At 37.4% G+C, this 13,240-nt stretch overlaps 1 pseudogene; it reads right to left on the bottom strand.

Moving 5' to 3' along the window:
- Nucleotides 1-264: 264 nt before the first annotated feature.
- Nucleotides 265-4,323, bottom strand: LOC101715216 (nuclear receptor-binding protein-like; annotated as a pseudogene).
- Between the last annotated feature and the right edge of the window lie 8,917 nt (nt 4,324-13,240).

The following is a 13,240-nucleotide window of genomic DNA, read 5'->3' as shown; positions in this document are numbered from 1 at the left end:
CTGGGCAGGAGCCAAAGGTCAGCTACTAGCTCCCCAGCTAGAAGGTGGCTGCTGAGAAGGCCCAGGCCCACGTCTGTGCAAAACAAGTACATGAAGTGCAGAGGGGAGGAAGACTGAGGGGTGGGATGACACTCAGGACAGGGAGCCCCCAAAGCCCTCCTGAGTGGTAAAGGAGAGAAGGGGCTTCACAGGGTAATACTGACTAGGGGGAAGGGGCAGGAGGGCTGTAGCACATCAGGGACAGATGCAGCTCAGATAAAGTCCTGGCCTGAGTGAACTCTAGGAGGAGACAGTGACAGTGGCCAAGTTGAGGGTGCTGTTCCTAGCAAAATTGAACTTATTCAGGGTCTCCTCCAGCAGCGAAGTGAACTGGTTCTAGTCAGCTTTATTTATGAAGCCCAGCTGCACCAGCTCTGCTGCCAACTCAGGGATGTTCTCATTTGGCATCAGGTCACAGCTCAGGTGCTGGTTTGGTTTGTCCTCCAGCTCCAGCAGAAGTGTCAGGTGGTGTTTGACTCCTTCCTCTACCAACTCAATGTTGCACTGCATCAGCACCACCTTGTGGGTTTCCACCTCAGCTGGCTCAGGTGTTGGAGTCTTGACAGAAGGGGACACAACTGGTGATTTCACTCCTCCTGCTATGGCTGCTGGGGCTGAGGAAGGCCAAAGGCTGTCAGGGGGTGGATCCCATTCCTGACATCTTCCAGGAATTTGTCTAATTCCAGAGCTGTGACTAGGAGTACAAAGTCTGAACTGGTTCTCTTCCTGGTCCAGCAGGGATTTCAGCCAGTACAGCACTGGTATCCATGTTTTTGGTGATTTCCTCCAGAGCATTCTCTGGGATCATGTGTTGGTGTCCCACAATACAGTGAGCAGCAAGGAGTTTGAGTGAGGGCACTTCAAACAGTGCTGGGTGGAACAGAAGTTCTCTGGCTGTTGGTCTTCGAGCAGGTGCAGGTTGCAGGCACTTTTGAATGAACTCCCTCTATAATGAATCTTCAAGAAGCTGGATGACACTGCTGATGGTTTCTTGTGGCACATACAATGACTCTCCATTGCCCCAAATCTCTAGCACTGCCATCTCCAGTGCATACATGCCAAAGGAGTAGATGTCCACTGCTGTTGTCACATTAGTGACTTCTCCATGCTCTGGTGCAAAGAAGTGTAGATTCTTCTGCTCTTCCTGACAAGTCTTCACATGATTGTTGATAGTGTCAGGAGCCACAGAGCCAATCTTGATGAGTCCATTGTGCTGGATGAAGATGGTGTCACAGGTCAGGTTCCCATGGATGATGGGGGGCGGGGTCAGAGGAGTGCAGGTAGCTTAGGGCAGAGAGGATCTGTGTGCACCCGTGCTTCCAGGCCTTTTCATTCATAGTCTTGTGCTTCTTTTTGGTCTTCTTCAGAAATTGCTCAAGACTCTATTGTGAAAGGAATTATTTGCCCTATTTCTCTCTCAGTGAGTCTGTCATTAGTGTAGAGGAAAGCTATTGAATTTTGTGTGTTGACCTTGTAACCAGCTACTTGACTGAATTTGGTTATTAAGTCTCGAAGACTTTTGGTGGAGTTCTTGGGGCCTTCTACATAGAGTATCATGTCATCTGCAAATAATGACAATTTGACTTCTTCATTTCCTATCTTTATTCCTTCTATTTCTTTCTCTTGTCTAATTGCCGTGGCTAATGTTTCCAGAACTATATTGAACAAGAGTGGTGATAGTGGACATCCTTGTCTTGTTTCTGAATTTAGTGTGAAGGATTTCAGGTTTTGACCATTTAGTATGATATTGGCTGTTGGTTTTCATAGATGACTTTTATCAATTTGAGGTAGAGGCCATCTATTACAATTTTATGTAGGGTTTTTATCATAAATATCTAGGAATCAACCTAACGAAAGAAATCAAAGACCTCTTCTCTGAAAACTATGGCACTCTGAAAAGAGAGATTGAAGATGATATTAGAAAATGGACAGACATCCCCTGATCCTGGGTAGGAAGGATTAATATAATGAAAATGGCCGTACTTCCAAAACTGCTATATAGATTTAATGCAATTCCAATTGAGATCCCAGAAGCATACTTCATGGACCTTGAGAAAACAATCCAAAAATTCATTTGGAGCAAGAAGAGACCCAGAATAGCAAAAGCAATTCTAGGTAACAGAGACATGGCAGGAGGTATCACAATCCCCAACCTGCAACTCTACTACAAAGCTACTGTGATAAAAACAGCATGGTACTGGCAAAGAAACAGACCTGAGGACCAGTGGAACAGATTAGAAGATGCAGAAACAATGCCAGACACACTCAGCCATCTCATCTTTGATAAAGGAGCCAAACACCCTCACTGGAGGAAAGATAACCTCTTTAATAAATGGTGCTGGAAAAACTGGGCTTCAACTTGCCAAAGATTAAAACTAGACCTATATCTCTCACCATGCACTAAACTAAAATCAAAATGGATTAAAGATCTAAATATTAAAATAGAAACTCTGAACCAGATGGAACAGAGGTAAGGTAGAACTCTTGAAGACATCAGTGTAGGAAAAGATTTTATGAACAAAACCTTTTATGAACTAGCACAAATAATCAACAAGTGGGATCTCTTCTTATTAAAAGGCTTCTGCACAGCAAGAGAAACCACCAGCAGTGTGAAGAGACAACCCACAATGTGGGAAAAAATCTTCACCTGCTCTTCCTCAGACAAAGGTCTACTATCTCAAATCTATAAAGAACTTAAAAAGATCAGACCTCCCAAATTTAAAGACCCAATCTGAAAATGGGCATCTGAAATGAACAGACATTTCTCAGACAAAGAAGTAGAAATAGCAAATAAATACATGAAAAAATGTTGGTGGGGCTGTGGGGAAAGAGGAACCCTGCTCCACTGCTGCTGGGAGTGTAGACTGGTGCAACCACTGTGGAAATCAGTATGGAGATACCTCAAAGAACTAGGACTGGAAGTCCCATTTGACCCTGCTATTCCACTGCTGGGGATCTTCCCCAAAGAATTGAAAGAATCATACCACAATGATATATGTGCACCCATGTTCATAGCAGCACAGTTTGTGATAGCTAAAACTTGGAAACAGCCCAAATGCCCATTAACTGGAGACTGGATAAAGAAAATGTGGTTTTTTTTATAAAATGGAGTACTACTCAGCCATAAAAAATGAAAAATTAGAGACATTTATAGCTAAATGGATGCACATTGAGGCAATACTCTTAAGTGAAATAAATAGGACACACATGTATAAATAACAAATAGCTTCTGTCGTGTGAGAAACTGAAAGTGTAAATAAGGACTAAATGTATAATAGGTCATGTGAAATAGGAAGAAAAGGGGCAAAGGGGAAGGAAGTGGGAGGGCTAGGGGAAAGGATAGAAGAGAATGGGATTAATATGAGAAAATGGAAAACTAGGAACAAAATTTTTGCAAATAGGGAAGAATGGAAGGGTTGAAGGGAGGGCTGGGCAAGGGTGAAAAATAAGAACCAAGAGAGATTATGTCAAGGTGCAAATTTCCAATGATGAATGTGATTATATTGTATACCTGAAATGTACCAATGATTAGAATGAATAATCGATAATGCAAAATAGGAAGAAAAGGTCCAAAGGGGTAGGGGTAGTGGGAGGGGCAGGGGAAAGGAAAGAAGGGAAAGGAAAAATGCTGAGAAATGGAAAAAATGGAAATAAAGTCTTTGTAAATAGGGAAGGGTGGAGGGGGTGAAGGGAGGGCTAGGAATGGGGAAAACATAAGAACCAAGATGCATTATGTAAAGGTCCAATTCCCAATTTGAAATGTAATTGTGTTGTATACCTACAATGTACCAATAAAAGAATTTTTTTAAAAAAGACTCCCAGATGACATGTATTCAGTGATAAAATGACCCTGGCCTTGTTCTCTTTAATGTCAGCCCAATACTTGTGAAACTTAACAATGTTGAGATGTTCCAGCTGAATCAGATTATCAAACACAGCACGGATCTTTTCCTCCTGCAGCTTGTAGTTCTTGAGCTCAGAGAATTGCACCTCATTCTACACAACCTCCACACCCTCCTCCGTGTCCATGGCCAGGTATGCACTGTCAATACCTGGTACATTCCGCTGATTCACCTCTTCTCCCCTCTTCTGCCAGCGCCCATAGGGTGACTCTTCCAAGATCTCAGATTCATCTTCACTGTCTTCTTCTTCCTCTGGAGAAGCAGCTGAGGTGGTGGAGGTCACGGGAGGTGACACTGATGTCAGGCCAGGAGCTGAAGATGAGGATTCGACCTTTGGATCTGAGCCACTGCCAAGTACTGTCTGGAGCTCCCCCTCCGACATGCTGGAATGAATACTCAGGGCTCTGACCCTGCGCCTGCAGCCTGTGCTCCAGCTTAGCTTCTGGGGCCCCGGATCACAGCGACTCCTTCACAGCTGCTCTCTGCAGCGCAACCCTACATCTATAATTCTAATGTGTCACAATAATTGTAGCAATAGAAATATTACCTTAAGGCTATAAGGCAGTAGATATGTAGGTAGTCAAATTCCATTGTAGGACATTGAGTAAAGCTCTATTCAAGTGTTCAGAGCATCACTTTGTTAAATGAAGGCTCCCTTTTATGGTAATATTTAGAAAAGAACAAAGAAAGGCTGGGCTACGTCAGAAGTAGAGTGCATGTTTAGCACATATAAGACCCCAGATTCTAGCCCTAACACCAGAAAGATAAAAAGGAAGGAAAAATAATGATGATGATTATAACCATTTGACAAAAAATAAAGGTAGAAATGTAAAACTACATTCATTTTGAACAAGAATTGTTATGTCTTCTACATGGCCTATATAAACTGTTCAACACATATTATAAAAAATAAAATAAAATTTCTGTGTTTTATGTAATATATTGCATCTGAATATTTACATAAACAGTCTTATTACTTAAAGAAGAGCAGCTGGGGATTTAGCTCAGTGGCACCATACCTGCCTTGCAAGTGTAATTTCCTGAGTTCGATCCCTGGAACCACATACAAACAAAAATACAATAAAGAAGGCCAATTTTATTTGTGCCTATTGCGAATAGGCAAAAATTATACAATTACCTGTGTATTCCAGAGCATACTATTTTTTTTCTTCTTTTAACATTTATTCATTTAAAGTGCAAGGAATGTTTGTCTCTTGTGATCATTGAGAAATATGGGACTTGTCAGATTAAAAGTAGATAAAATGGTACCATTATATTTTCTCCTCTTTACATTAAAGAAACTTCTGTTTGCTTCTTCTTTTTTTTTTTTTTTAGTTCTTTTATTGGTACATTCTAGGTATACAATTCATTTACATTTATCATTGGGTGTTTGTACCTGTACATGGTATATATTGGTTCTTAATTTTTTCCCCATTATCTGTGCGCCCTTCACCCCCTCCACCCTTCCCTATTTACATAGATTTCATTTTCATTTTTTTTCTTTTCTCATAGTTTTTCCTTTCCCTCTTTTCCTTTCCCCTTAGAAGGAGGAGGGTAGATTAGGATAAGGGAGAAAAAACCCAGATGAATGTGACTTACCAATTGACCACAAATTCCAACCTCACAGGTTTCTGCTATGTGGTAACAAATGGGGCAGAGACTGGAGCCAGCCGTCCCCCTTTGCCAGGCCCTAGAAGTAGAGTGAACATGGGCTCTTGTCAGAGCATGGTTTTCTGTGGGTGTGAGTGGCAATGGTGAAAGAATGTATAGCTCAACTGCACAATTTTCAACTTTAAATGGGATTATAGTATTCAGACTGATAGACAATTTGCATGAATCTAACTCAGTTCTTCCAGTGTAAGGATTTACATTAGCATTTTTCAATGTAATTCAATTTGTTTTCTACTTAGCTAACTTTTGAAGTACAGTGTTATTTTTTTCCCACAACTCACCCAAAGTAAAGCCAATTAGATCACGTAAGTTCCCTATTTTTTTTATTAATTTGCAAGCAAGAAGTCCTCTTTTTTTTTTATTTGTTTGGTACCAGGGATGGAACTTGGGTCCTTGAGCTTGTGAGGCAGGCAGCAGAACCACTGAGCTAAATCCCCAGCCCCAAGAAGTCCTCTTAATTTGAGCTTCTGGGAGTGAGTATTAAATCCCACACTTGATCAAACTTCCTCTGTGTTCTTGATTAGCTCCACTTTTGTGGTTATACAAATGTAATTGTTTAACAGTTTCCCCTTTTTGTTTTGGTTATTTTTCACTAGATCATGAGACCTCATGTGTTTGAAGAATGCACTGAATTCTCATTTTCTAAGACTTTGTCGATGTCATCAAATTATTTTCTCTTTTCGTTTCTAAAGCATTCCTTCATGTAATCTCCCATACTTTACAGATCTCTTTTCAATTATGTTAACATGACTTAAATTGAAGATAACTAATGCTATTGATATTTAGTTCACAAAGGTCTTCATTGTGTAATATTGATAGTTTTTAAAAGAAATGATGGTAAGTTTGTTCAAATGCAAAAGTATGACCATCAAAAAAGTGTGATATTTAACTTAAAAAATATTCACTATTTCAAAAACCCTTATAATGAGAATGCTTTTCTCTAAATTACTGTGCCATTATTTTCCCAACAAACTGTCCTGAGGTAATTAGTTTTGTTTCTCTATGAAATCCATTGAGAACAGGTCTGGTGGATAATTGAATGTGAATCAGAAAATCTTCAGCACATTCATTTTTAAACAATACTCTGCAGTGACTCATTTTATCATGCGTGGTCCCCACTAGACTAGAGAAGAGCAGGGATCTAGGATGCTTGGCCCTGACTCCTTTTGCTGGACCATGTGAATCACATGTTGACACATCACTTTAATATGTCAGCTTTTACTGTAGTTAGGCACACACAGATATTTCTTCTTCATTAATTTAATTTAAATCTCATGAAAGCACACCAAATTGAAATCAAATATAAGAAATTTGTTGGAAACATAATTTCTTCCAATCATCCAGGAGATTTGAATGACATATGTGGAAATTAATCGGCATAGAAAGTGGACTTAGAGGGCAATGAGATGGTGAACCAGCTTAAGTGACATAGCTTGTGCCATAAGATAATATCAGGGAAATTTTATGGGCTCATGTGAGAAAAGAGTGTAAGGATCATTTAGAAGACTCAATTGTAATCTGGTTATTATTTCAAAATAACTTTCTGGATCTCCTTAGAATCCTTTATGTAAAGGTAAGGAAACAAATTTTACCTCACAGGTACTGATGATGAGAGAATTCAGCAATTTTAGTCAATATAGTTAAGTAAATAGTAACTTATTTATAATTTGTGGTTATTTCATGGGAAAGTTTTATGCAAAATGAATATATAAATATATACATAATACCAAAATCAAAGGTTATGATTCTATAAATACTCAGAAACAAAACATCCCCATTTACTCCACCTCTGTGCTTACATTTTAGAATGTTGTGATGGTAATGTAGCTTTTTTTTTTTTTAACAAGGTTCATCCTTCTTTTTTGCTTCAACCCTGACTAAGGAGCATGACTGTGGGAGGTCTTTGATGATCTAGACAAAGGGGTCAGCAGAGAAGGAAGTGTTAGTCTTGGACGTGGAGGTGGACTTGGTGAAGGAAGATCCATTTTTAGCCAAATATGAATTCGAGAACATATACACGATAGGCAGACATATACAAAGTTTCTTTGAAATAAAAATGTAATCTCTAGGTCTAGGAAGCTATTCTCCTCAATAGCTACATCCAAGAACATGAGTCATAGATGATGAGTGATGATAGCATCTTGGGTCCCACATTGTCATGGAAGGTAGATAAGCCAATCAGATGGACAATAGAAAGGCAATACAATGGACATATGAATTCCACAGAGTATGGAATCTCTAGTGTATGTAAGAACCAACTGGAGTGCTTATTCCCAGGAGCTTTCCCACATGATATGTTTAGAAATCATGATTTACAAGATATATTTTGGAACTCAGGGAGCTTTTTTTTTTCTAATAAACAGTTATTTTTTTGGACATTTTTAGATGTATGGAACTGTTGTGAAGATAAAATGCAGGGTTCTTATATACCTAATACCCAGGTATTTTATCAGATAAACATAATTCGGATGCACATGCTTTGAAATCCTTAGCTTGAGAAGAATTGGGTTCCACTATTGAGGAAGCAGAGCAGAGAATGTTTGTATTTGAGGCCAGTATTTTCTTTTTTGATATGTCATAACCTAGACTGTTGGGACAAAAGTTATTAGAGGTGGCAGGCACCAATAATAGAGGTTATCAAGTAGCACACAGATATTCCCCATTGAATATCAGGATTAGTTTTTTTTTTTTCCATTAAGTTTATTGGCACATTTTAGGTATAAAATGCAGTTACATTCATCATTGGATCTTGTACCATTACATGAGTCTCTTGGTTCTTATTTTTTCCCCTTCCCCTGCCCTCCCTTCACCCCCTACCCCCTTCCCTATTTGCAAAGACTTTGCTTCCATTTTTTTTTCTTTTCTCATATTTTTTCTTTTCCCTTTTTTCCCTTTCCCCTACCTCTCCCACTTCCTCTGCTCCTTTAGACCTTTTCTTCCTATTACACAATATCACTTATACATTTTTAATTACAATGTCAAGATCTAGGAGACATTACCACAGATTTTACAGAATTTAAAAGGATATAGAAAGCACATTACAAAAATCTGTTTTGAAATAAATTTGACAACTTCTAAGAAGTACCTTGGAAGACAAATTAATGAAACTAACTCTGGAGGAAATATAAAATTTGAATAGCACCTATTAAAGAAAGTATATTCCTAGATTGAAAACCTACCTATATCACACCAGCAGGCTCATATACATTTTAACTGATAAATTATATCAAACAATTAAAGCAAAAAAAGAAGGAACACTTTTCCCCTCATTTTAGGAAATCAACATTGTGCTAATCCTAAAACTGGATAAAGATAATAGAAGAAAAAAGTATGAACATAGATAGAAATTTGTTTAACAAAACAAACTATTAGAAGTCAGATCTGGCAGTATGTAGTAAATAGTTTTGTTATAGGGAAGGCAGTGTTGGTTCAGCAATCAAAGATCCACCCCCAAAAGTCATCATTTTAACAGAGGAAAAGAAAAAGTCATGATCCTGTTACTAGTTGGAGAAAAAGTATTGGACTAAATTCAATAGTTGTTCATGGTAAAAGCTATCAGGAGACTAGAAGTAGAACAGAACCTTCTCAACAGATTAAAGACATGTACTTGATACTTCCAGTGAGAACGCCTTATATGAGTGGAGAAGATACAATGCTTTCTCCTTAAGGGGGGAAAAAGGGCAGATATGCTTACTCTTTATCTGGCCATTAAACTTTGAAACCTAGGCCCAACCAAAATAGTCTGGCAATAAAATGAAACAATTAGGGTAGGATTGGCAAGGTAGAAGTAAAATCATTTTATGTAGATGTAATGATCATCTATGGAGAAAATACTAAGAAATCTCTAGGAGCCCCTAGAACTTGTATTGGAATTTAGCAGGATTAGAAAACACAGGTATGTATAAAAATTCAGGTCTGTGTATACATGCTATAAATGAAGAATTGGATATTGAAATTTAAAAGTTATGCAGGAGTACAAAGGACCTAGAAAAGTTAAAAAGAAAAAAGACAAAAAACAGTGTTGGAAGACCTTTAGTACCTAATTTTAAGACTTCCTCTAAAGCTACAGTAATCAAGGCAGTGTTGGTGTAAGGAAAGACATATAGATCATTGAAATAAAATAGAGAATCTAGAAATAGACCCACACATATATGGTCCACTGAGTTTTGATAGATTATTTAATGTTAGCATTTTATAGAATATAAACTCAATTCAAGAGCCGAAGAAGAGATAGTGTTTTCAGCAAACGGCACTAGGACACCAGGTATCCATATATAAAAAATTAACCTCATCCCTTTATTTCCATACATGAAAATAACTGAAGGAATCTATAAACCTAAATATGAAAGCCTAAAAGTATAAAAGTTTAAGAAGAAATTGTAAGGGAAAATGTTTATGAATTCAGGGTAGGCAAGAACTACCTAGGATACAGAAAACATGATGTATAAAAGAAAAAAAAATTGATAAATGAGATTCCATCAAAATTTAGAATTTTAAATGACATCATTAAAATGAAAAGTAGTCTTTAAACAGACCATATTTTACAATGCATATAACCTATGACCAGAATATAGAAAGAATTCTTAGAGCTCATTAATAGACAACCCAATTAAAACGTAGACATAAGAAGATGATAAATAGCCAGTATAGCACAAGGAAAGGTGTGCAACTCTAGAATCAGAAAAATACTAATCAGTACAATAACAAGATTGAATTATACACTCATTAGTGAGATGAAGTTAAAAGTTTTAAAAGCCTTGTCATGACTTTTTCTTTTTGTTGGATTCTCCCCCTATGCATTTAATTTGTCATGCCCAATGGATTCATTCTGCTGGGTTTTCTGGGGTACTGATCCTCATTGTCTTTTCCTAGGGTATTGTTTAAATTTTTTGGAGTCCTGGTTTGGTATTCATGAAGCTCTTGAGGTGCTCTTTATCATGAAAGTATCTTATTTCTTCATCAATTTTGAAAGATAGTTTTGCAGGGTACATCAATCTGGGTTGGAGGCTGTTTTCCTTTAGGGCTTGAAATACATCACTCCAAGCTCTTCTTGCCTTGAGGGTTTGCATTGAGAAGTCTGCTGTGATTCTGATGGGCTTTCCTTTGTATGTGATTTGTTTCTTTTCTCTCACTGCTTGTAGAATTTTGTTCTGTTGAATTTCTGGAATCCTAATGATTATATGCCTATGTGTAGATTTTTTTTGGTTAAGGCTAGCTGGAGTCCTATATGCCTCACTTATCTGTATGTCAAATTCTTTTACCTTCCTTGGGAAGTTTTCTGCCATCACTTCTGTGAAGAGTTTTTTTATGTCATTTGCACTCTCTCCTCTTTCTTCATTGACTCCAATCAGCCTTATATTATTCTTCTTTGGATTGTCTAGCAGGTGCTGGATTGATTTCTCATGTTCCCTTACAGTTTTAATGCACTTTTTCTTTTTCCTGGTCACTAATTGCAATCTTTTCTTCTATATCTGAAATTCTATTCCCACATTGGTTCATTCTGCTGAGTAGATTTTCAATGGAATTTTTTAATCTTCTGGAAATCTGTTTGCATCTATTTTATGGATCCCATTTATTTCCTATGTTGGGATTCCAACATGTTTCTCAGATCCTCTATTTTTTTTATCTGTGTCCTCTCTAGATTTATTAATCCTGTCTTGCACCATGAGCACAATCTTTGCTGTTACCTGAGTAATTATTTCTGATTTCATTTTTCCCAGATCCTCTTTTGTTGCCAATTCAGAGAGTCCAGGTGGTTGAGTATCAGACTGTTCCATCTCGTTTCCCTTTAGGGTTGCTGTAGGCGATCCAGAAGTCTGTTTTCGAGGCTTGTTTATATGTCTTCTCATTTCCACGGGGCGGGGGGGGAGGCTTCTGGCGCACGTGCAGCTCACCTTCTCTGCCCTAGGAGCGTCGAATGGTGGTGGGGGAGCTTCCTTCAGGGTGTAGGACTGGCTCAGCTGCTCAGGATTAGTTTTTTAATTTGATTAAGTACTACAAGACTGGGAGATTGAGGGTTGTTAATATGTTTCCTTCCCTCTTCAAACAGGCCCAATCCTAGCTTGATCCTATAGGTGGGAGATTTCTGTATGTACAGGTAAAAATAACCAAGAGAAGCCAAACAGTTAAGAATTTTATTCAATATATTGGAATAGTTAGCAGATATATCTTACTAAAAGACCTTCCAGAAATGCCATCAAATTATGATCTAATCAGGGAACTAATTCACCAATGAAAGTACAACCCTGGTGATTCAATCACTTTCTAAACCTCACACCTTTAAACACAGTAGACTTTGTGGGGAGATTTTAAATCTAAACCATATCACAGCAAAGGCTATATTTCAGTCTGGGCCTAATGATATATTAGTTTTTGAGTTATTCTAGATAAAAAGTAGTAAGGATTACTCCAGTAATCCTAATAATTAATAATTACATGAATTCTTGTCACAAATGGATGGTGATACCTCCTGTTGTTAATCCCTCAGTGAAGTGTACACCATCAAAGAGGACAGTGTCATTGAAACACCATTGGATTCAAACTAATTGAACTTGTCCATGGATGGAAGGAAAAGTGGATTTAATATAACTTGTAGAAAATTTGAAAGAATCACAAAATAACCATTTGTCCCTTTCTGATTAAAGTGAGATGAGTCCAAAACATGAAATTGGAAATTAACCATGTACAGGAACTCTGATCATTGTTACTTGTAGATTTTGCCACATTTACAATATCAGTGTCTACTGAAATATATGTTCTCTAAAAATAAATCAGACCTTTGTCTTTGTCTTTGGGTTGAGATTTTCTGATCTTATTGCTTTATATCCAACATTCCACAGCTATACTTCATGCTTAGAGTAGAATATTAGAAGAAAAATATTTGGAAAAACCATACAGTTTTGCAGAAACAATGGAAAATAATTTTGTACATGTATATATTTAAGACAAATGTGCATGAAGCAATAGTCTAGTGTCATCGATTCTTTTGAAAAATTCAATTTTATGAACTAAGATTATTTCCTCCATTAGCATCTAAATAGTATTTTTCTTATATATGTAATAGCTTTGTGTATACATTTTTAAGCATCCTAATTTTCACTGTGATTTGTCCTGAAAGAAGCTTTAATTGTGCTATTATGGAAATACAAAACTATACAGTAAATGAGAAAGAATAAAGTGGTCAATATATCCGTAAGAATACACCCACAGCTAAACTTTAATAAGAAACTGATCATTTTGATCCAGATTGAACAAATATACACTAAATATTTAAACATATATAATTGTATTTTCCCCAAGACTTTTATATAAACTTTTCCATTTGTCTTTTGCAAATCTTATAAGCTAGTTTTATTAGCATCCTCCATTTCTAATAGGGAAATAAAACTAAGTAAAGAGAAATAGGCTGCTATTTTTGGACTCACTGAATTTTTAAGACATAGCATCTTGTACTAGACCATCTAATTTCATTTTGCACTCTCTTTACAATGCACTAGAGAAGGAGAGGCAGGAGTTCAGGTGAAATCTAAACATGCAGAAGAAAGGTGAGGACAAGGTTTCATTTGAATGCTAGCAGTCCATAAAGGGGATCAGAACTGTCGTGCCCTTCTAGATCTCTTTTCCTGAGA

Source organism: Heterocephalus glaber, unplaced genomic scaffold (assembly GCF_053883595.1).
Source record: "Heterocephalus glaber isolate CG9 unplaced genomic scaffold, H.glaber_assembly_v1.0 deba00001509, whole genome shotgun sequence".
NCBI lineage: Eukaryota > Metazoa > Chordata > Mammalia > Rodentia > Bathyergidae > Heterocephalus > Heterocephalus glaber.
This window is presented reverse-complemented; position numbering and strand designations above follow the sequence as displayed.